Source organism: Lissotriton helveticus, chromosome 3_2 (assembly GCF_964261635.1).
Source record: "Lissotriton helveticus chromosome 3_2, aLisHel1.1, whole genome shotgun sequence".
NCBI classification, from domain to species: Eukaryota; Metazoa; Chordata; class Amphibia; order Caudata; family Salamandridae; genus Lissotriton; species Lissotriton helveticus.
In genome coordinates, this window is record NC_136062.1 from 113,363,426 (window position 1) to 113,389,250 (window position 25,825).

At 45.3% G+C, this 25,825-nt stretch overlaps 1 pseudogene; it reads right to left on the minus strand.

Moving 5' to 3' along the window:
- Window positions 1-1,387: 1,387 nt before the first annotated feature.
- Window positions 1,388-25,825, minus strand: part of LOC144826133 (uncharacterized) — a 33,413-nt pseudogene continuing 8,975 nt past the window's right edge.

The following is a 25,825-nucleotide window of genomic DNA, read 5'->3' on the forward strand; positions in this document are numbered from 1 at the left end:
GGCCACAACCTCTCCCGATAGTGAGCTATTAGTCATAATACCCGCATTTTCACACTAACACTTATTGTCACGCATTTCAGAGCTTTATGAGAACACTACCACAACATTGCTCACAATGTGCCAATGCTAGCAATCTATTATAAAGTATTTTGCCAGTGAGTGCTCAATGCACAACATGCATTAAGCTGCTGCCTGCATGAGGAATGGTGTCACAAGTTGCTCAGAGTGGTTACAGCATGGATGCTGTGCTGGCTGCTACGTTTTCACTTCTGCCACTTGAGTTGCAAAGTGAGAGCTCATGGGGGTGGTGACCGTAGGTCGTCCACCCTCAGGCAGCTTCAGGCGATTGTGCTGGCCAGGCCTTTTGCGTTAGCGCCCATTGGCCCTTTTTACGCTGGGGGCGGGGTTTTTAGTGTTGTTGGGGAAAATTTGGGAATCTGCTTCATTTGATGCTGTGGTCATTAGGGGTAGGATGTGCGTTTGCTTTTGCCCTCTTTTGAGATGTTCTTTGGTTTCCATGGGCATGAAAGTTCTTTGAAGTGATGCCATGTCTTAGTTCTGTGGACAACAGTTTTTCCTAGAACTGCTGGAGGTTAACATGTAAAGAAGATACTAAGAAAATAAAACCACTGGAACTACCATATGTCTGGTAATTACTATGATTTTTGGCAACGAGGGTGGGATATCATGTCCTAGATAAGAGACTTTTTTCTTTCGTAACTGACATTTCTCTTTTTTGACTGTCAAACCATACTTCTCCATCCTCTTCAAAACTTCATTCAACAAATCATCATGTTACTCATCTGATTTTCCCACCACCAATAAATCATCTTGAAAACACAAGACATTTTCCATTCCATGAAAAATCTTCTGCACAACCCTCTGAAAAACTGTAGTGGCTGAGGCTAGACCATATGGCATACAACAATAACGGTAAGCTCCAAGAGGAGTTACAAAAGAAGTTAATGGTCTAGACTCTGAATGTAGGGTCACCTGATGGAAACTGCAGAAATATCGAGAACACTAAATACACTTCCTTCCCCCATCACACTCAACATTTCATTATTATTAGGTAGAGGTTGTCGATCTACCCAAATATTCCTATTCAAATCACACAAGTCAATGCAGAGACGAATCTTATTTCCAGGTTTAGGGGCAATCACAATCGGAGAAATCCATTCTGATGACTCAATAGGTTCTATAGTTTTTTCTTTCAGAAGTTTATCAAGTTCTTGTTGAAGAGGTTCTCTCATAGGGAAAGGTATAGGCCTAACTTTATAGACTACTGGAACAGCATATTTTTCAATATTATCGTCTGCGTAAAACCTTCCAATTTGCCTAATTTACCTGTAAACACATTAGAAAAATATTTAAACAATTCTTCATTTCACTTAGAATCAATATCATCTTTAGGTAAAACTTTTGTTTCCCCAAACTCTATCGCCATTACAGGTTCATCTGCATTGGGATTGAGAACAATGTTTAAATCATGTTGAGGACGCCACCCCAAAAGATTAGGTCCTTCATCAGTAACATATATCCTACCATGGACACCATTTCTTTTTAAAAATGTGTTCATCCATGTCACCCCAATAATATACATTTTTCTTCCACCATAACCCACTGCTTTCACATCAGTAGGCAACAACTCTTCCAATTTTCTTTGTACAACATCCACATAGGTATCCTTTGAAATTAAAGTAAAAAGACTCTCTGAGTCTACCAGTACATTAACTTGAGCAGTACCTAATAAAATAGTACATTAAGGTATTTTTAGTGGTTCAGAACTTTCTTTTTTTATACCTCGTAAATTAGCATTTTCATCTACAGGTCCACAAATTACAGGAGATATGTTATCATTCACACACACACACTCATCAACAGTGGATATGGATATGATCTCATGTTGTAGTTCTTCCATAACTTCTACTATTTTTCCAGAGGAATCTTGAAATCTTCCCTTTGACCTGCAGGCTTTCGCCAAATGACCTTTCCTACCACTAAGTCTACAAGTCAAGCCTCTCGCCGCACACGCAACACCGGAAGCAATATGCCTCAGAGCTCCACATCTATAACATATTATATTTCTCTTCTCAATTATTTTGCTTTCTACAGGTCGTGAATATTTAGGTTTTGAATTTAGTTTAACCTCTCTTACATCAACCACTGAAGATTCTTTGTCAAAATTCTTGACAACTGGTTTATTCAAATTAATTTCTTTCATCCACACCTCTGTTTTTTCCATGCTTCTGGCAATTTGTATTGATTCCTCCAACATGAGATCCATAGACAAAAGACTTTCCTTTACTTTTTTATTATTTGTACAACGTACTATCTGATCCAGAATAAGGCTTTCAGATAAACCTTGAAACTCACACGTCACAGCTAAACCACGCACCATATCCACATAAGTCATAACATCCTCATCGTGACCTTGTATTCTAGAAAACAAATTGTGTCTTTCAAATACAATACTCATTTTAGGTGTAAAATGTTTCTCCAACATCGTAAACATTTATAGGCTGACAATCACCCATTCCTAAAGATACTTCTGGTAAATCATCATAAATTCTGCAACCTTCAGTTCCTAAATAATCAGGGGTGGGGAATTTGTATCGCCCGACGCCCTGGACATGAGGATTCTTGTTGCGGACAAGAAGTTTTATTGTCTGCTTAGTCCTCCGGACAAGTAGACATTCTCTTTAACCCTTGTGCCTCTAATATAATCACAAAGCAGTTATTATCCGATTGGAATATGCAATCTTAGTGAATGCGCCTTTTTTTTAGGTAATTATGGTAACTAAAAGCCTGGCTGCAGCTGTGAGAAAGTTTGTGCTGTTGTTTTAATCTCCCCTCTGTTGTTTTAATCTCCCCATCGGGATGCTCTCCCCTTCGCATCTGCACGCGTATTTAACCCTGCAAGTGCATTTGCAAAAATAAACTTTTGGCATGTCTTTCTGAGCTCCCCAGCCGGCCCTGCCAAAAAGCCAAAAAATACCGTTATTGCTCACTGTATCTGTAAGGTCCGTCAGGGCTGGCTCAAGGGCGGTGCGATCAGTGCCACCGCAAATATATTATGGCTTAAAAACCACCTGCTGCCTCGTTCCTTCCCTCCAGCAATTTCAGATATCAATAAAAATGTCAAGATTACTCCGGTGATTAATGTTCTTCCTGGAGAGAGAAGGAGTTTTGTCTAGTGGAAGTTTGACTACCCGTAAGTTAGCTCAGAGGGTTACTATGCCTGCTGCTAAAAACGTGTGCCATGCAGATTGCAAAGTGCATGTAATATTAATAGGTAAATAGGTTACTGCTATTGTCAGAGAGATATTTGTTATTTTGCAGTTTATAAGTTAGAATCCTAATAGAGAAAAATGAGGTATTAACTGTCATCAAAGGTCTGCATGCAAACTGCAGGGTTTATATTAGACCTACATGTCTTTTTTTGCCCGGCTTTTCCTTAACCTGATCTAGCTAAAAAGGTTCATTTGGGTAGAAATGAATTATTACTATTGAAGAAAACCCCTAACAATTAGTGTTATGTTTTAAATTCTGAATTTGTGCTTTTCCAGACCAAGGACTATATCTGCCTATCAGTAAAGTATGGATGACATGTGACTCTTACATCTTGTAATCCTCTGTCTTATGTAATGTGTTTCTTATACACTGATTTACACGTGTGATTGTCTCTGTTAAATGTGTGTATGATGTAAAGTGCTCTGACACCTCACACTGGTATGAGTGGTGCTATAAAACGAAGGAAATCTGAGAGACTGGTTATGGAGATTTGAGGGGCACTGTTAACTGGTGGTAGTGAGGGAATAGGAATCTGTGGTGGAAATGGTCACTCAAGGGCGCCAACAATCATTGTCACACAGGGCGCCACCAATGCTAAAGCCGGCCCTGAGGTCTGTGTTAGAACACCGGCTCCCATATTAGTTATGCTTCCGGGTGCTAAAAGTTGCTGCACATGCGCTCTTAGTTAAACAATAAAGATATGCCAATAGTGGTGCTGGGTGGATTCCCCTGCAGTGGTAGATGCCTACGTGAGCGGGGTCAGGAAAGGTGCATGTCGTGCGTTACAATTCCTTGAGAGTGTACAGGAATGCTGTGTATGCAAATTCTCGAAAAGAGTAAGAAGTCAGAGGAGCCCTGGGAGTGAAGTTGAAGGCAAGGAAGCTGAACAAGGAGGATGTGGTGCCACTGGACGCCCTCAATTACATAAAGGGTTACGGATATAAGATGTACTTGTTTGATAAACATACAGATTTCTCACTGCTTAAAAGCCCCTGAAGTCAGTTGTGTGTGAACACCAGAGAGCCTTAAAACCAGTAATGCAGGAAAGTCCCCGATTCAAGGCACTGCTGGGACATTCCTCTATTTACTGTGCAGAAAGATGCATGCTGCCATTTGTAATGCCATTTTCCACAGGAAAGCAGTTTCTGTCCAGGGGAATAGATAGTCTCATTTGTGTAGGCTCAGTGTCAAGGTTGATAAATATGAAATGCAGGAGCTTCTAGGAGGCACTTACCGAAAGCGCAAAAAACTCAACTAGTGGGAACAAAATCCCAACCAAGAGGCAGGCAGCAAGCAACGGAGTGGGACATTGGGCGTGTTTCATAATGCTCAATCCTTCTTTTACTACATTGTCTTAAAGGCATATGTTTCCCAATGGAGGTGGTACTGACCTTTCTTCACTGGGAGCTCGCTGCACCCTCTGTGTCCCCTAAGGTGCCCATTCCTCCTTCTCCCTGTCTTCCCCAGTTTTCTAACTTCACTGTTTTCTGTTCCCGTTCAAGTAACCTATCTGATCAGCTGCTACAATTTGTGTTTCACCATACGTGGCTCACTTACCCTGAGCCCAAGCCTAGACTCTCATGGGGATGATCAGGCTCCCCGGGCGAAACGCTAGTAGTCTGACCCGCTCTGTGCGCTCTCCCCCACTTTCCTCAGGTATTTGGATCCTTTTCTCTAAATACCTCCTTTGTTTAATGCCACACTATAATCATAAATGCCCACCTCAAGCTGTTCTCTAGTGCCCACATATCTGCTTTGAATCCTTCAGTTGCTTGTGCCCAGCCTGTCTCTTCCTCCCACCACATTCACTGAACTTTTAGCACCACATTCTAGTGCTATATCTCAGTCGTTCACAAGTTCTCCCCTACTAGCCAGTACTTGTTGTTGATATTATAGTGCTTCACACTTCCCTCGTGTTCTTTTCAAGCACTATAAAAACAGACTTTAACACTACTTAATCAGATGATAATCAGTGACCTTAGAAGGCTGAATGATGGAGGCTGCCCTGCCAGGGTTTTAGTAATCTTCTCTTCCAGCTCGAACCCAAAACTAAGAGAACATTTAAAGTGCCATCATCCCTCCTTCTGTTCGAGTATAATCCTGGGTGGAAGCTATCTAGATCCTAACACCTAAATGCCACAGTAATGGGGGAAACAAAGGCACACAGCTTGTTATCACTTAAGTAAAAAAAAGCTAAGATTTGGAGGCTGGTTTTTGATTTTCTGTAGCTCCTATATGTAACACATATGCATGCACTGTAAAAATTTCAGCTGTATAAGTACGTATGAGTATTTATAGGAATGACAAAACAAATAGCAATTCCTAACTTTTTTAATTTAATACTTTCATAGCGCTACTTATCCCACTGTAAGGTGCCAGAGCGCTTTACATCTCACACACATTATACACTGACTATTAATCATACAAGTGTGTAGTGTCATAAACTGTCTTTAGTGGTAGGGATTATATGCCACGATTGTTTGGCTGGTAGAAATTGAAAGTTGGGGTTTAAAATATGACACTGCCTGGATGGTCTATTAATAATGCTCAAAAAACTATTTAGCAGCCTTATAATAACAGATTGAGAACAAACAAGGTTCTAAACCCGTCTCTTGCAGTTTACATGCAGGTGCTTGATGCCAGTTTATAGCTCACTGAATATTGCCTGGTGATTTTTTCAATAATTCACAGCTTGGGTGTCTGTTCTCTCCACCTCAGTCCAGCCTGGTCCCCTTGAGGTCTACCTCCGTGCCATCTGTGAGTCTCATAACATTCCCTTCAATGATTCGGGTATTATGCTATTGAAATATCCACACTCAGAGCTGTATTGTGCAGGCTTCTCAGTTTTGACTCTTTCCTCTGTTTCTGTGGAGGCAGTTGGCAGGGCTGATGGAAGGCAGGAAGCAAAGTGAGCTGGTTAAGGTAAAAGGGTTGCTCAGAGCACTTAGATGAGATCGCAGAGGGGGTAAAGAAGGCTGAGCAGCCTGTGATAAGTGGAGGCAAGGTAGCAACAGTAGACAAGAGAGGGTTTTGGAAGGGATGAAGCCTATGGTGAAACTGGAGATGGAATAAAACCTTGAAACAAAAGGACCGAAGGCAGCAGACTAGGTCAAGCACTACGGATCGTTTGGTTCTCAAATTAGGGTGGTGCAATCTCTCCCCACACCCGCTGCCATGGGGTGTGCAGATTAATGAAATACAAAAAGCAGAAACGGAAGGTGCACTCAAACAAAGTCAGTAAAAATAGTAATGTAAAGTGTCTTCTTCTTTATTCAAAAATATTTTTTTGTTCATGAAGCATAGGCACAGCCAACGCGTTTCGTTCCTCTTGCCTTTTTAGGAACTTTGTCAGGGCTGTAAGAGTTACAAACATATATATACATAAATATACATTTAACATACCAGACACAAAAGGATAAATAAATAATCACAATCAACTAAGATAAGACTAACCCAAAAAACAACGACTAACAAAAATTAATAAATTGGTGATCAACCAACAAAGAATACCAAAATACTATCTAAAATACAACAGTTATCACTGGATATACTGGATTGTGAAAAAAAAAAACTGTTGTAACACACATTAAAAAACATCATATATACAGAAAGTTTGTGGTTTGAGAGGACTGATTTGTACAATTCCAACTTCAATATATAAGACATTTGTAAGACATTTTTTCATGTAAAAAGAATAAGGGGAAGTGCCCAAGTCGAAGAAAAAGGAAGAGAGGGGAAAAAGAGGGGAAAAGGGGGGGGGAAGTTTCGTTACCATGATGTTGATCTAGACATATGAGTACTAATCCCAGCTAAAAGATCCCAGGGGGGGGCGTGGCTAGCAGCCGATGTGCGCGGACGAAGCCTAGCGAGGCTCCCGGCCCTCGGCCCCATTATCCGTGAAAATATCCGGAATTAATAGCGGAATCCCCGTGCAACTCGGGTCGATCCCGCAACTATCGTCAGTGCCTGCCCAGGGTGAGTGGCTGGCGCGCAGACCGTCCACGGCCAGCGCTGGAAGCTGCCCGGTTCCCAGGAGGACGGAGAGCAAGATGGCGGCATAGGGGAGGCGGAGGACAACGGACCGTCGCCGGCGAAGGCCTGGAGCACAGCTACCCGAGGCCGGTGGAATTGCACGTCGGAGATAGCCCCCTGCCAGGCGCCCCGGCGGAGGTGAACTGTGAGGGGGCGTGTGTGGAGCTGCGGAGCCCAGTGGAGGCTCCGGTCCTGGAGCACCCGTAAATCGACGCCCCGGCTTGTGGGCCTACAACCCCTCTGGCGCCGGCGCATCGGCGCTTGTGGGCCAAAAGTGAGCGGCACCCCCCTCGAGCAACGGGAGAGAAGCTGCGCCCAGATCATAGGCGGATCTCCGCTGCAGACCTACGACGGTGAGGAGGCGACAGCGGCGGCCGGCGGTTGGGAGCCCAGGTGGGGTGAGTGCGACACCGGCGGGAGGTGAGCGGAGCCTGGCCGGAGCCCAGCCGACTCATCACATGAGGCCCAGGGGAGACCCAGCGAGCTCCAATTTGGCACTACTGGACTAGGTGAAGGTCCCTGAATCCTGTGACCGGGCCCCGACGCTCTGCGGGCCCGCTCCGGTGTGCTGCTCCCGGGGGCGCCTGCAGTAGAACTCGGTACCCTGCACCCACCCGGACGTGCTCTCGGCACTACACAGATCGACGGAGCGGCGCTCCGGCAGAGAGGAGGGCTGGTGACCGCGAGATTCGACACCTTCGGGGGAATTGGCGCCCGGCCGGGGCGGTGAGCCTTCCGGATTTCCAGGCAGTGGGGACGTGGCGACTGGCTGGCGACCTTGAGCCGGACCAGTGTGCGGCCTAAGTGGAGAGTAACGGCGAGGCCTGACTGCACAGCCCCAGGGACGATGACCCGATTCCCCGTCGAGGGAGCCGCCTCGACAGGCGGACAAGAGCACGCACACGGAGGCCTGGTGCACCAGCTAACAGCGCAGTGGCATACGGTGGGAGAAGGAACACATGTGCGGCCCCGGGAAGCGGTGTGGGAACCGGTGCTGACCGGTATCTGCGTAAAAGACGTCGCAGGGCTGCATCGTGGAGAAGGACGACCACGAACTCCCTCCCCCACGCTGTCACAAGGGGCACGCGAGGGTACAGAGGCGGGGGGCCCTTGGGGCATGACGACTACCACTGCCGGTGAGTGATCCCCGACCACGCGGAACGCAGTTTGCAACCATCAGGCGAGTGACGGATCTAACTGGAGGTGGCGGCCTGGAATCCCGTCGTGTGCCCTGTCTATCACGACTTGCCCAAATCGGGCCGGCTGTTCACCCGTAGGTGGCATGGGGAAACCTAAAGGGCCGAAAGGTGAGGCGGGACCGACCACAGGGGCTCCTGACGCCATGCAACAGCCCCAAACAGAGTTGCAAATGATGCAGGACAAGATCCTAGGAGCTATTACGGCCACAAAAGACGCTCTGCAGCAGGACATAGCCCAGGTGGCAACGAGCCTGGGGCTCCTGAGAGCCGACCATGGGAAGCTGGCCGACAGGGTCAAAGAAGCGGAAACCACCCTGAAAGAAATAGTGCCGGGACATAAAGCCTTGGAAGGAAAACTTACGGACGCCCTGGACCGCATCCAGATACTGGAGAGAAGGGCGGAGGTTGCGGAAAACCGAAGCCGGCGGAACAATGTACGCCTGGTGGGCCTGCCAGAGAAAACGGAAGGGGCAGACATGATGGGTTACGTGGACAATTGGCTGCGGACAGTAGTGGCGCCAGAGGGCCTGTCCCCGTTCTTTACATTGGAGCGAGCACATCGAGTACCTGCCCGGCCGCCGAAACCGGGGTTCCCCCCGCGACCGGTTGTGATTAAATTGCTCCACTATAGGGACAGAGACTGGCTTCTGCAACGAGCGAGGGAGGCGGGGCCATTCCAAGTTGATAATAGAAAGTCACGCTGTTCCCGGACTACACCTTCGAAACTCAAAAACAACGAGCTTCGTTCCTATCCATTAAAAAAGAACTACGTACGGAGGGACTGCAATATTCACTATTATTCCCAGCACGGCTCCGAATATCACTGGATGGGAAGGCATTGTTCTTTACGTCATCAGCGGATGCCTGGGCCTGGTGGGACACTTACAAGGCTGGAACGGATGGGGCCCGCTTCAGAGCTGAGGGGGAGTTCCAGCAGGGCTCGGTACGAAGATCCAAGCGACTTCGGAAACGTGGACAACATCGGAAGAAGCCGACGGAATCGCAGACGGAAGCGGAGCGGAGAGCAGCTCTACAAGCAGTGAAGGAGGTATCGGGCGTGGTGTCGCCGCAGCTGGGGGGGGAATCGATCTCGGAGAGCAGGAAAACGGGGTCGGATACCGACCTGTCGGAGGTGGACAGCACAAGAGGCCCGACAGTAACGCCACAAACAGCGGAGGAAATTTTTGGCAGCTGAACTGTAGATGATGGGGGGTCTGGCGGCGACAGCCTGGCCGGGATGGCGTGGCCGGCTACGGGAGCAGGCAGACGTACGCTTGAACAATCGTGAGTCTGGTTGCATTTTGTGGGGCGGGGGGGAAAACGGGAGGTGAATTCCACAGAAGAAGCTAGTTCACGCGCCCAGAGGCCCATAAGGCCGCCGCAGTACAGACTGTGGAGTAGAAAGTTTTGAGAGCACTTTTGCTCAATTGTTTGGACGGGGGTAACTCTTTTGTAGTTAGGTCCTGTTCTGGGGGGGGAGGATGTCTGGAGAGGTTGGGGTATCTCAGGACAGGGGTGGGGGATGGGGGGGAGGGGCTGTGCAGGGAGGGGTTGGAGGGAGGAATGTGAGGGGGGCGGAACTGTTGGGGATGGACGCAAGAAGGGTCGTTACTGGTGTCTGGCCACTGTTAATCAGGGCTCTTAGCCGACAACACCGAGATGATGGGTAGTGTGGGATTGTTAAACTGTGTGTCCTGGATTGTGCGGGGTCTGAACTCGATGTCTAAAAGACACAAAATACACTCCTACCTGATCCGCAGGGGGGTTCACATTGCCTTCCTACAGGAGACTCATTTAACTAAAAAGGAAGGAGCCGCACTCCAACGGAGGTGGAGGGGTCACCTGTACTACACCACATATTCAGCGTTCGCCAGGGGAACACTCATCTGGATTCGGGTCGGGGTCCCCTTACAAGTCACTAAGCACACTGTAGACCCGGAAGGGCGATTTGTAGCTCTTGAGGGATTACTCAGGGGCCGTGATATAGCACTCTGTAGCGTTTATGTGCCGAACACTGAACAAGCGGCATTCTTCACTAAGCTATCCAAGCACTTGGCTGCCTATTTCGCTGACCCTCTATTAATGGGAGGAGACTTCAACTCTATTGAGAACACCACCTTAGATAGATCTCACTCTCCGCTGCACGCTTCCCCAGTGCACAGACTGGCGAAACACAGATTGAATTGGCAGGAGCAGTGGGACCTGACTGATGTGTGGCGCATACAACACCCGGTAGAGAGGGACTATTCATTCTATTCCAGCATGCACGACCTACACGTCCGTATAGACACGTTCCTCTCCTCCCAGCAAGTATTACCAATGGTTGCCCGTACAGAATACCTGACACGCACGATATCAGATCATAACCCCCTACTACTCACACTGGCCTGGATGACTGAGACCGCGCCGATCCCGACGTGGCGGCTCTGGCCAGACACGTTGGATGACCCCCCGTTCAGTGCAGACTTAGAACTTAGAATCACCCAATACTTTACGGAGAACGAGGAGACTACCTCCTCAAGAGCCGCTGAATGGAACGCATTCAAGGTAGTGGTGAGGGCACACTGTATCGGGAAATTTGCAGGTGCGCGGCGGACGTTGGTGGAGGATGTAGACAGAGCTGAACGGCTATTACGGGACGCTGAGAAATCGCGACCCAATCATCCCGAATTGCAGGGTAGGGTATGTGCGGCGCGTGAAGCGGTGGCTGTTGAAGTAGAACGCCTACGCTGCTTTGATTACAAAGCCTATTTGTCTAAAGCTCTCGCGGAGGGGGATAAGACGGGGACACTCCTAGCCTGGCTGGCCAACCCCAATCGGGGTACGACCCCATATTATCCTTACAAGGGTCGGGCGGGGAAGTGTACACCACCCAACTGGACATAGTGAGGTGCTTCAAGGCCTATTATGGCAAATTATACAGGAGGGGCTTGGAGACTCGACCCGAAGCGACAGAAGCCTTGCTAGCAGAGATCCACCTCCCTCGGCTAGACCCGGAACATGCCAAAACCATCGGAGGCCCGATCGACCTCGCGGAAATTAGAGGGGCCATAAAGAGTATGGCCCGTAACAAAACACCAGGGATGGATGGGCTACCTATTGAGTTCTAGGCAAAGTATATGGATTTACTAGCCCCCAGGCTTCGAACGGTGTATAACAAAGCAAAGGAGAGGGGCGAGTTGCCCCAATCGATGCGTGAGGCGATCATGATCCCATTGCTCAAACCGCGCAGGGATAGCGCAGATCCAGCTTCATACCGGCCGTTGTCTATGCTGACGACAGATTACAAAATACTAAGCACGATCCTGGCCACGAGACTGGTAGCCCATATGAGGGGTCTGATTCATGGAGACCAATCGGGCTTCATCCCTACTAGAAACACATCACACAACATTCGACGGTTGCTTAGACTAATAGCGGACCCTCCGCGAACTGCAAGTGCCCCTATGGTGCTATCAGTCGACATCGAAAAAGCATTCGATAGCCTGGAATGGGACTACCTCTACACAGTAATGCAGGGGTTTGGGCTGGGGGACGACTACATAAAGTGGACCAAAGTGCTTTATGCATCGGCAGGCGCGAGGGTGAGAGTAGGCGCTTTAATATCGGATCGTTATGAGGTGAACAGGGGTACGAGGCAGGGGTGTGCGCTTTCTCCTCTATTATTTGCTCTGGCGATGGAGCCATTTGCAACGATGGCTAGAAGGGGCGAGGCATACCAGGGAATTGAGACTAGAGGTACCCACCACCATATCTCGCTATACGCGGACGATCTTCTGTTGTTCTTAGACAACGCCGGGGAGGCGGTTAAGGGTGCGGAGGAACTACTTATGAGATTCGGAGCACTCTCGGGCTTAAAGGTGAATTGGGCGAAAACTTGCCTCTTTCCGCTCCGGAAGTCGGAGAAATGCCCATCGGACGACATGAACGTGCGATGGGAACCAGACTGTCTGCATTACCTTTGGGTATACATCTACCACGATCCCACCAACTTGTTGGACGGGAACGTCGGACGATGTATCCGTGCATTGAAGGGCAACATGTCCTTCTGGGCTACCCTTCCCCTGTCCATGATGGGACGAGTGTCCCTCCTTAAAATGATAGCCCTGCCACGTTTACTGTACTTCTTCAGGACCCTCCCGGTATGGATTCCGGGTGAAGTGTTCAGGCGCCTGAAGTCAAGCATAATATCCCTCCTATGGGGAGACGGTAGGCGACGAATCGCGTTGGCGACTCTTATGCGCCCGAAAGATCAGGGCGGCCTAGCGGTCCCAGACTTCGAGCTCTATTATTTGGCCGCGCAACTGCAATTCTTCACGCAAGAGGTGGCGAGAGTGTACCGGGGGCCTGATCAAGAGAGGGACGCGGGTACTCCCCGCCATGTGCTGGCATATATAGCCCTACAGCAGAAACTGACACTCAGTGGGTTGACCCAAGAGGAGAGGACGCTGCGGCTGTGCTGGAACCGCATGCAGAAGCGTGCCGGTCCTGGTCACCCATATGCACCAGAGATACCTTTAGGGATGATAACGGCGCTTCCGCATGGAGGGGATTGGTCGAACCTCCAACTGTGGGAAGAAGCGGGACTGCAGATGGTGGGAGACCTGTATACTTACGGGGCGCTGATGACATTCCAGACTTTGCAGGAGCAGTATGACCTACCGAGAGGGGACTATTTACTGCATGCGGCGGTAGTGAGGACTATTCAGGCACATTGGGGAGAGGGATTGATTGAACCTGAAACATCACTGGCGTGCCAATACACGATGATGACGGCGGGAACGATCAAAGCGGTCTCGTGTCTCTACTCCAGAATGAGCTCGGGAAACATACCACCTTTAACACGCCTCAAAACACAATGGGAGACTGATCTGCAAAAAGAAATACCTGACACAACATGGTCCCACCTGCTTCAGAGAGCCAAGAAATGCACTAGGAACGCCCGCTTCCAATTAATACAGCTTTACATCCTTCACAGGGCCTACCTCACTCCGAATAAAATAGCACAATACTTTGGAGCAGTAGATGCTGCGTGCCCCAGATGCGCGCTAACAGGAGCTGACTTACTACACATGCTCAGGGACTGTCCACAATTACAAGAATACTGGGAAGGGGTGGGGGACACCCTGAACGAGGTTACAGATAGAGTCCTGCACTATGATAGCGCGGTTGTCCTTCTGCATTGGTTTCCACATACACGCAAAACCAAACTGACGAGTAAATTTATAGACATGGGTCTACTTATCGCAAAGAGGGAGCTCACCAAGGGTTGGAAATCTAAGACAGCACCGACACATCAAAAATGGTTGAGGGAGTTTCTGAAATGGGCTGCGGCAGAGAGCACACTTAGGTACCAGCTGGCCAGGCGCAGAACAGATGAGAAGGCTCAGGAAGCGGCGCTAGCGTGGGAGATCCTAGTCCAGGCGCTTAGGGACGGCACAGGAACGAGGGACAAAGAGGGGGATGTAGGGAACCCGGAGGCCCCGGAGGAGGAGGGATTGGGCCCCGCCCTACCACCGGACACACGCACCGAATAATCGACACCTTGATCCTAGAACCACCAACTCAAGTATGTTTCTGACATTAACACGGAGGCCCAGACACCAGGGGGACGGGGTGGGGGGGGAAAGTTTAGAGTTGCATCATATCAGACATTATGGAAAGTACATGAACCACCACTGAACGAGGGAAACGGAATGCATTGAAAAATAAAAGCGGAAGGAGATGTATCGATGAGAACACATGTAAATGGATACTGCGGCACCTTACACTGTGATATTACGCCACCCAACCTCCGGGATGTGGGTTATGAGGCTGTGTACATGACGCTTGGTTGTAGAGACCTTGCTTGCGACACCGAGAACAATCTGGTGTGTATGTTGTATAACTCACATTACTTCTGCAATAAAAATTGTTTTACAAAAAAAAAAAAGATCCCAGAGAAGGGAAGTCAGGGAACCATATTGGAACGGTGGGGGTCATTTATAAATTTGAAGCCCTTACCGGTTGCTTTATGTGAGGTGAGCTGGACTCAAGGTGGTCAAAAAAGTGGTGGTTGATTCGTAGAACCAAAAACAATTTGCCTGTAGTAGGACAACAAATATTGTTGATTTTAAATATTATTGAAAATTTTGTTTAGAAGAGTAGAAATTGGGGGTTTCAGAAAGGGTAAATCGTATGGCGAGTCTAATATGGTGCCTAGTGCGTCCATATACGGAAAGAAGAGTATAAATTGTATAGAGTGCGTGAAAACACTCTTCTAAGACTAAGATGATACATTTGAAGTATATAGGGGGACATTCTTGACTCCATAGGTCAGCCCAAAGTTCATCAGAGACCTCCCGCTAGAAACCAAATTGGGTAATGAAATTGTAAGTATACCTTCAAATTTCAAAAGGCAAAAGATCCCACTGTGGGTTATCTCAAATTGATCCGGTCAGGGTTCTATGGTACACCAATAGATGCAATCTGTATCAGAAAAATGAGAGAAACGAAAATTCTAAATGTAAGGGGTGAGGCCAGAGCGGACTTGATTTAGGAGCGCGAGCGGGTACACGAAGAAATGGGAGTCACTTCAGTGCGAGGCAGCCCCCGATACAATGTGGATTTAGTTAGAAATGTGGGGTCTCTGCAATGCATTAGAGTTGTATTCCATTAAAACCCTGGCCCTTAGGACATCGTAATTCATAAGAATATATGATGATCCAAGGTCATATCCTTACCTAATATAAATGACAGATCCAAAGAAGGGGTTGAATTTATTAAGCTTGTTTCATCTTCGACAATGGTTCTGTAATAGTAACAAATAGCAAAGAAAATTGTTTAAATTTAAACAAAGAGGGTGACCAGAATTTCATGCAGAGAGTGCCCTTTAAGATTCAAACCACTGAAATTATAGGTTGATTAAGAGCCAAATAACATGCATTTATGTCAGATTAAATTAAGATGTGCCCCATTTATAAGGGTTGTTTTGGAGAGATACATATATGACGTAATCTCGAATAACAGGGGAATTTTAGGTCATATTAAAGAGTATCCCCCAATAGCAAGTTGTCGTTTAAAGTACAAGAGTGAAAAACGATAATTAGAGAGAAATATGGTGTGCATATTGCAAGTACCTGGTTTAAACCACGTGGTGCAAATAATCGTGGATCACACGGAAAGGACCTCCAAAGTGTCCGAGTCGAATAACTCGCTCTCGCGCTGCTAGTCCAGTAATGAACCCAATTTTAAGATAAGAACCAGAGGGTACCTATATCAATTGAGGAGACACAACATAGTAATCGGTACCCACTCGAGAGTTTCCAGAATTGGGCAGTATGTCAAATAACAAGCCGTCCTAGTAAAAATAGTCCCCCCGTCAAAGCGTCCGACTTCCTTAACTGTGATTGGGTACCCGTCTCCACAAATACAGCACAGACGGCGTCTTGCAAGAGAACGGGGCCCGCCATGGTGTTTATATACAGAAATAAACACCCGGCTCACCTGTTGGCTCCTTCTGAGGCACGCCCCTATCACCACCATCACGTGACGGGGCAGAGTAAGGCTTCTTGCGCTCCGCCAACGCCATTGTTAAATGTGGTCGGTATATAACACAGTAAACACCCGGCTCGCGTGTTGGTTCTTTCTGAGACACGCCCCTAACACCACCAGCACGTGACGGGGCAGAGTAAGGCTTCTCGCGCTCCACCTCACATAAAGCAACCGGTAAGCGCTTCAAATTTATAAATGACCCCCACCGTTCTAATATGGTTCCCTGACTTCCATTCTCTGGGATCGTTTAGCTGGGAATAGTACTCATATGTCTAGATCAACATCATGGTAACGAAACTTCCCCCCCCCTTTTTCCCCTCTTTTTCCCCTCTCTTCCTTTTTCTTCGACTTGGGCACTTCCCCTTATTCTTTTTACATGAAAAAATGTCTTACAAATGTCTTATATATTAAAGTTGGAATTGTACAAATCAGTCCTCTCAAACCACAAACTTTCTGTATATATGATGTATCTTAATGTGTGTTACAACAGTTTTTTTTTTACAATCCAGTATATCCAGTGATAACTGTTGTATTTTAGATAGTATTTTGGTATTCTTTGTTGGTTGATCACCAATTTATTAATTTTTGTTAGTCGTTGTTTTTTGGGTTAGTCTTATCTTAGTTGATTGTGATTATTTATTTATCCTTTTGTGTCTGGTATGTTAAATGTATATTTATGTATATATATGTTTGTAACTCTTACAGCCCTGACGAAGTTCCTAAAAAGGCAAGAGGAACGAAACGCGTTGGCTGTGCCTATGCTTCATGAACAAAAAAATATTTGTGAATAAAGAAGAAGACACTTTAAATTACTATTTTTACTGACTTTGTTTGAGTGCACCTTCCGTTTCTGCTTTTTGTATTTCATTAATCTGCACACCCCATGGCAGCGGGTGTGGGGAGAGATTGCACCACCCTAATTTGAGAACAAACGATCCGTAGTGCTTGACCTAGTCTGCTGCCTTCGGTCCTTTTGTTTCATTGTTTGAATTTGACTGTCTTGCACCGGTTCTTTCCTTTACTTGAACTTACTTAAAGAATATGGCTAGATTTGACGATGGGAGGGAAGAATTAGCCCTCAATCTATTTGGCACTGACAAACCCAAAGATGTAACTCCACAAGGGAACTCTAGTAAACCAAGTTTGAAAACTCTTTTTTTAAAATTGGAACGTTTGAAGAAATTAGAGCTGTCCCGATGGTGGGACGGGATAACTTTAGAACAGTACCTAAACAACAAAAAAGTACCGAGAGGACTTAGAATTTTAATTTTTCCCACATTCGAAGACTTAAGCGACACGCTACTCACTGAGTGGGAGGGCAATCTTGAGCATGCGTCTGAAATCATGATGCAGATATTAATCAAACATGCACGCGAGAAGGGAGATAAGTTGCAGGATGAGATTCAGGCCCTCATACTAGAAATCAATGGGATGGAGGAGAAGGATCTAATCGATAAGAATTTTGAAATTCTCAAGAAGGTAATCAATGAACATCAGGCATACCTTAAAGAGAAAAAACTAAGAAAAATAAGAAGGGATGACAGAGATTACCAAGATGGACGAATATACACATTCGCCAAAAAATTCGACAACTTACAGGGTAATGAGGATAAAAAAAGAAAACGAGAGGAAAGGGATGATAATGATGACGCAAGTTCAGGGAGTAGCATAACGTCTGCTTCCTCATGTAGTACAGCCTCCAATACAACACGTGAGATCCCTTTAGTCGAGGGGGCCACTCCTTTTTTAAAGGAGATGGCCAAACTACGCATGAGCAACAGGCTCCAACAAAAAAGGGAACTAACAAACCCCCCAAGAGATCAAACAAAACAAGGAGGGGGGGCAGGAGGACTAAGGGCAGGTACAGGAAAGAACCAGGTGAACAATTCAACAGGCAAACCCAATACTGGGACAAGACCAAAACAATGAATGCTGTCTCTTCTGATATTTGTACCCATGAAACCGATTATAACTTTGATCTGAAGGTTATTAATTTGTCTAATAAAGTCTTGAACAATGATGAGATTTCTGTGTTGAGTAAAGGCCTAAATTTCTGTCCTACCCAGGGAGGGGACTTTGCGGATGTACATGTAGACTTATATAAATTTATAAGAGTACTGAAACGAAGGGACTTTTTTCTCGTCAGATACCTAAAACAAATGACAACATTACGGAGGGTGTGGTAGGGTCTCATACGGTCTCTGACATCAGGAATATACAGCTGTTACTCAATCTTGATGACGAAGACACATATGACATGCCATCGTTATTGGAGGAATTGGGTATTCAACAGGACCTCAACACCGATAGCCATCTTAAACCAAGATCTAAATTCACCCCCTCATATAACTACCACCCTAGTATTGACACTTTTTATGACCAAGTAACCAATGATTTGTATAAATTGGAAACAAGTGAGAAAAGTAAAACTGCCATCAATCACAACATCACTGCTAATGAGAGAATTGCCCTGGAGAAATTAAGAACGGACAGCACTATTGTCATCAAAGAGGCTGACAAGGGCGGAAATGTAGTCGTGATGAATCATCATGACTACATGTCTGAAATCCAGAGACAATTAGGTGATACCAACTGCTATCAATGCATTCCTACCAACTCGGTAAACAGAATTGGCTGTATGATCACAGCCAAACTCACTGAGTGGCGAGAAACCTGCCTTATAAGTGACGACGAATTCAGATATCTAAAAGTTGAAAAACCGAGATATCCATGCATGTACATCCTGCCGAAAATACATAAGGGGGGCGCTTTTCCACCTGGACGCCCCATAATCTCTGGAATTGGCTCAGTAACCGAAAAACTCTCTGAGTTCGTTGACCTTAGCTTACAGAAACATGTCACTAACCTCCCTTCCTACATTAGGGACAGTAAAGACATTTCAATTAAATTTAATGGTCTACAATGGTCGGAAGAACTGTCCTTTGTAACTTTCGACGTGGAAAGTTTATACACATGCATCCGGAGCAATCTTGGCATAATGGCTGTGCGACATTTCCTGGATAGGGAAAGAGCAGAATTACATGACTATAACGAAATGCTCTTGGAAATGATTAACATCATTCTCAATAACAACTACTTTTTACACGTCGACAACTGGTACCACTAAATTTGCGGGACTGCCATGGGCACAAAATTTGCGCCTTCGTACGCGTGCCTCTTCATGGGGTGGTACGAGCGAGAACACGCATGGGGTAGTCCTGCCTCCCCCTGGACAGAACATATAGTGTTCTGGGGGAGGTACATAGATGACATCATAGTCCTATGGTCAGGAACGGATGAACAACTAAAATCCTTCCATTCTTACCTAAATGATAACAACTGTAACGTCAAACTAACCATGAAACAGGGGAGAGAAAGCATTGATTTTTTGGACATCCACTTCTACATCAAGGACGATGTTGTCCAAAGCACTCTCTTTAGGAAAGAAACGGCCTGCAATGCAGTACTACGAGCCGAAAGCGCTCACCCACAGTCCGTGATCAATAATATCCCCTACGGGGAGATGGTAAGGATACGGAGAAATTGCTGCCAGGAGGATACCTTTACTAAAAACATACAGGAAGCGAGTAACAGATTTTTGAAGAGGGGATACAAAATGAACACTGTACACAAGGCAACTGAAAGAGCGAGTAAACTAATTAGAGACGATATCTTGTGTACCAAACACCAAAATCCCCAATCTGTCTCAAAACAAGATTGCCCAGTAAGATTTGTGACTCAGTACAACACCAATAGTAATAGAGTGTATAACATTCTCAAAAAGAATTGGGCCACCCTTAAAGGTATCACAGGATTATCAAATGCAATTTCCGACAGACCGAGAATCACTTACCGCAAAGGAAGATCTCTGCAAGATACCCTCTGCAAGAGCTATGTGACCAATGTCAGAAAAATATGGTTTCCTCCTAAACCTACTGGCTTCTTTAACTGTGGGTCATGCAATATGTGCCCTTTCGGTCACAACAAGACCTATGAATTTATGTTTAATTCCTCTAAAATGTACAAGATCAATGAGTTCATCAACTGCAATACGCCATACGTGGTATATGTACTGGGCTGCAATTGCAACATCATATATGTTGGTAGCACCGCCCGCCCATTAAAAACCAGGATCCAAGAACATCGCAGGGCTATAAGCAACAGAGATATCCGTTACCCAGTCAGTGCACATTACCATGATAAACATCCCAATGACTCGACTTTCTGGTTCCATGGGATTGACCATATCCCACAGGATAGTCGAGGTGGAGATAGAGAACTAGTACTCCGACAAAGGGAAGCAAAATGGATTTGCCGTTTGAGGGCCGTTCCAATGGGACATAATACTGATAGGGAACTTCATTACTTTTTGCAGTGACCCTTGGAACTTTCTAGTAGCAATCCCCACAATGTGCCCATATAGTGTTTTGCGAGCACCACAAATCCGTAAACTAAACCTACAATGTGATTTTCTTCGAGTGCCCATTGATAAATGTACTTGTTCTCTGTACCTCTTTTCTTTGCTTGCATATACGCCCATTGTGATATCAAATACAATGTTATGTCATTAAGATGGTAGATCTAGACATTGTACAATTATCCAGCTAAATACGATTGGGCCCCCTTTAGCTCTGTTAACTGCTGATTCATCGTTTTGGTTATTCTATAAAAATAACCTTATCCCTTAATCAAATCATTCTCCCTTCCCCTTAAAAAATATACGACCATTTACAATCGATTTGAATAATGTTATTTATGAATCTTTCTAACCCCCAATCCTCACTTTCTATATATTGAAGGAACATAGCCGAAATGTAATTATCAATATAATTTTAGCAATATAAACGGTCTAGTCGGGTCTTTCTCTAATTTACTGTGAGCTGTCAACATTATATATGCACGTCTAAATTTATCGTGTTACATTCAGACTATATTTAATAATGGCGCCGGTGGAGCGCGAGAAGCCTTACTCTGCCCCGTCACGTGCTGGTGGTGTTAGGGGCGTGTCTCAGAAAGAACCAACACGCGAGCCGGGTGTTTACTGTGTTATATACCGACCACATTTAACAATGGCGTTGGCGGAGCGCAAGAAGCCTTACTCTGCCCCGTCACGTGATGGTGGTGATAGGGGCGTGCCTCAGAAGGAGCCAACAGGTGAGCCGGGTGTTTATTTCTGTATATAAACACCATGGCGGGCCCCGTTCTCTTGCAAGACGCCGTCTGTGCTGTATTTGTGGAGACGGGTACCCTATCACAGGTAAGGAAGTCGGACGCTTTGACGGGGGGACTATTTTTACTAGGACGGCTTGTTATTTGACATACTGCCCAATTCTGGAAACTCTCGAGTGGGTCCCGATTACTATGTTGTGTCTCCTCAATTGATATAGGTACCCTCTGGTTCTTATCTTAAAATTGGGTTCATTACTGGACTAGCAGCACGAGAGCGAGTTATTCGACTCGGACACTTTGGAGGTCCTTTCCGTGTGATCCACGATTATTTGCACCACGTGGTTTAAACCAGGTACTTGCAATATGCACGCCATATTTCTCTCTAATTATCGTTTTTCACTCTTGTACTTTAAACGACAACTTGCTATTGGGGGATACTCTTTAATATGACCTAAAATTCCCCTGTTATTCGAGATTACGTCATATATGTATCTCTCCAAAACAACCCTTATAAATGGGGCACATCTTAATTTAATCTGACATAAATGCATGTTATTTGGCTCTTAATCAACCTATAATTTCAGTGGTTTGAATCTTAAAGGGCACTCTCTGCATGAAATTCTGGTCACCCTCTTTGTTTAAATGTAAACAATTTTCTTTGCTATTTTTTACTATTACAGAACCATTGTCGAAGATGAAACAAGCTTAATAAATTCAACCCCTTCTTTGGCTCTGGCATTTATATTAGGTAAGGATATGACCTTGGATCATCATATATTCTTATGAATTACGATGTCCTAGGGGCCAGGGTCTTAATGGAATACAACTCTAATGCATTGCAGAGACCCCACATTTCTAACTAAATCCACATTGTATCAGGGGGCTGCCTCGCACTGAAGTGACTCCCATTTCTTCGTGTATCCGCTCGCGCTCCTAAATCAAGTCCGCTCTGGCCTCACCCCTTACATTTAGAATTTTCGTTTCTCTCATTTTTTTGATACAGATTGCATCTATTGGTGTACCATAGAACCCTGACCGGATCAATTTGAGATAACCCACAGTGGGATCTTTTGCTTTTTGAAATTTGAAGGTATACTTACAATTTCATTACTCAATTTGGTTTCTAGCGGGAGGTCTCTGATGAACTTTGGGCTGACCTATGGAGTCAAGAATGTCCCCCTATATACTTCAAATGTATCATCTTAGTCTTAGAAGAGTGTTTTCACGCACTCTATACAATTTATGCTCTTCTTTCCGTATATGGACGCACTAGGCAGCATATTAGACTCGCCATACGATTTACCCTTTCAATAATATTTAAAATCAACAATATTTGTTGTCCTACTACAAGCAAATTGTTTTTGGTTCTACGAATCAACCACCACTTTTTTGACCACCTTGAGTCCAGCTCACCACACATAAAGCAACCGGTAAGCGCTTCAAATTTATAAATATTTACCAACAGTAGTACCTCTGACACCATAGATGCAAACTCAGTTTTTTCACAGAAGTCCCTTTTATTGACTCTGCGTTATTGTTCATTTGATTCTCTTTATATTATTTAACATTGGCATCCGCATTCTTTTCAAAGGCTCTCCTTTTTTACACAGAAAAATTATAAAGATTGTTACCACGACTGGACGTGTTTATATCACAAAAAACATATATGACTTTACACAAAAAAAACATATATACATTCGCAAAACGATCAAAAGAAAGGGGTTAGACTGTACACTTCATTGTATTGTGGTCATTTCTAATCATCCTACTATACTTAAACCAACTGTGAATCTGGGGTAGAAGTATATCCCTCAGATTTTTGGTAGAATCAATAGTCCCAGGTAGTGCAGGAGAATGTTACTGTCCGAAATTATGCTCATTCAGGGTGTAAGTCTTTTTTCTTATATATCCATATGAGTTTAGTAGTTGAGCATAAAGGTCTCCAATCCACTAGATAATGCCAACGCGTTTCGACCGTCTTGTTGTTGGGACTAGAACTACTGGTGTAGTGCGGTCTTCATCAGGGCTAAGGTTGGGTTGTAGGGCATCACCTGTAGGAGGTAATGATACCAAGTCAGTGTAGGTGTACAGGTATTATGGACATGAGTGTTTTGGGGGATTGTGATCACGTACCCTTGGTCTTTACGGTCCATGTGTTTGGGTGCTGTTGTTTCTTTTTCTTGGTTCTAGAGGTGTCTAGAATCGAAGTCGTTGTTTTCTCTGTGGAGAGAAACATGGCGTTATTGATTTTTTCTGGTCTGCTCTCGTGACATAGCACATTCTGCATTAGTGTTTTCAGCGGAGCATACATCTCAGGGCACTGGTTTCGAGGAAGGCGCGGTTTAGCAGGTTATGGATTCCTGTTGTGATTGTTTTCGTGTGTTGTTCTCGGCGGGGCTAGAGGTTAAAGGGGTTCGCTTGGTTAGACGCGCGAAGCCCGATTATGATTGTTTACTTTTACGGGAGCACTCTTCGCCGCATTTCTACTATCTTTAAACTTTAGAAAGCTCAGGTTAGTGCAGAGTGATTGACGCGGGGAATCTCCTTCCATACCTGATATTATTTGGCTGAGTCCCGTGGGTTCTTCGTCCTTGCTCTTGCGGCTGTCGCAGGCAGTGTCTGGAGTGTCTCTCTCGAAACGTAGGTCGTCAGTGATAGGATTAACTTAGCCTTATTCCTATTGGTCGAGGGTCGCCTTCGTTGTCACATGGGGTTTGCTTCCATGTGGTTGCTTAGCAACTCGTGTGCGCTTCGTTTTTGTGAATTTATAGTCTTACTCTATGTAAATTGTTTCGTGTAGACTGTTACATGTGCTCACCACTCCTTCGAGTGTTGGTTTTAAATCCTAACTTTAATAAGGAAAGTTCAGTGTTCATTGGTTAGAGCAGACTGTTTAATGTATTCGAATAATTTCTGGGGTGTCCGTGCTTTTTATTACACATTGGTCACTTCTGACATCTCGTTTAGTCCGTTATTAGTGGTGCCCAGGTACAAGATTGTCTTTGCTTCCAACTTTGACATGATGTTATCCCTGTTTTTGCCTTTTATATGTCTTAGGACCGTCCAGCGCATTTCCTCTGGTCTGTGTCCGTTTTCTTCACAGTGTGTCACCATGGGTGCATTCAGGGTTTTGCATCGGATTCTTGAGCGATGCTGAGAGATCCTGGTTTTGACTGGTTGACTCGTTTTTCCTATGTATGCCATCTCACATGGGCATATTATACAGTAGATGACGTAGTTTGTATTACAGTTGGTAAACTCGTCGTGCTGTATATATTTGTTTCCATAGGTGAACCTCGTGCCTTCTATGGTGCTTTCGCACGAAACGCAGTTACCACATTTTCTATGGCCTTTGATTGGTGGTAAACTCAACATGGATCTTAGTGACGTCTCTTCCTTTGGAATATGGGTGTCAGCTCTGACCAACATGTTTTTTATATTGCCATTCTTTTTGAGTGCAAAGATGGGCGGTTGTTCCAGTGGTTTTAGGCCTTTGACTGTGTTCCAGTTTTTGCGGACAATTTTCTTAATGTCATTTGTTGCCCCTGAGAAGGTCGTGACGCACACCAATGGTGTGTCTGTGTCTCTTTCTTTTGGTGTGAGTAGGGCCTCACGGGGGTAAAACCAGGCTCTTTTCATAGCTCTTTTCAGACTATCCTTCGTGCCAACGGTCAAACCAGACCTATGCCAATCCAAATTGGAGATGATACAATTATTCCGTAAAATGCGTCTGAAAATATTTTTCCAAAATCAGGAGAACACGAGCCCTCGGAACTACTCGGGGTTAAAAAACACCTCGACATTCTTCCCACAAACAAGCTTGATGCCCATAGAACTTCTAACATTTGAAAAAAACGTACTACGAGATATGGACTGCCTAGACACCAAAAAAAAGTACTTCACGAAATGGAATCTACATAAGGAAGAGAAGCAGGCTTTGGATAATCTAAAAGAAAATAAAAACCTTATAATCAAACCAGCTGACAAGGGCGGAGGTGTCGTGATACTGCCACGAGAGATGTATGAAACCGAAGTCCTAAGACAACTATCTGATGAAAGGTATTACCGAAAAACAGAAGAAGATTGGAACAAAAACATTTTAATCAAATTGAATACACTGAAAAACTATGGACAAAAGGAAGGGTGGCTATCCAAAAAAGAAGGGGAGTACTTAATCAATCAAGCATCAAGAACACCGCGTTTATATATTCTCCCCAAAGTCCATAAAGACCTTAGAAACCCTCCAGGACGCCCCATTATTTCGGGAGTAAACTCAATACTAGAAAGACCAGCAAAATATGTAGACACCTTCCTGAAGCCCTTGGTCAGCTCCACCCGAAGTTACATCAAAGACACCATGCAAGCCATAAACTTCCTAGAACACCAAACATTTGATGAGGACCACGAAATATTGGTAACTATGGACATAGTCAGCCTCTACTCAAATATTCCTCAAGAAGAAGGCTTGGAGGCCATAGAATTTTTTCTAGAAACCAGAGAGAGACCACACAATGTACCATCCGAGTTTCTGCTGCAACTAGCTGAAATTTGCCTAAAATACAACTTTTTCTATTTCAACAATGTACAGTACCTACAAA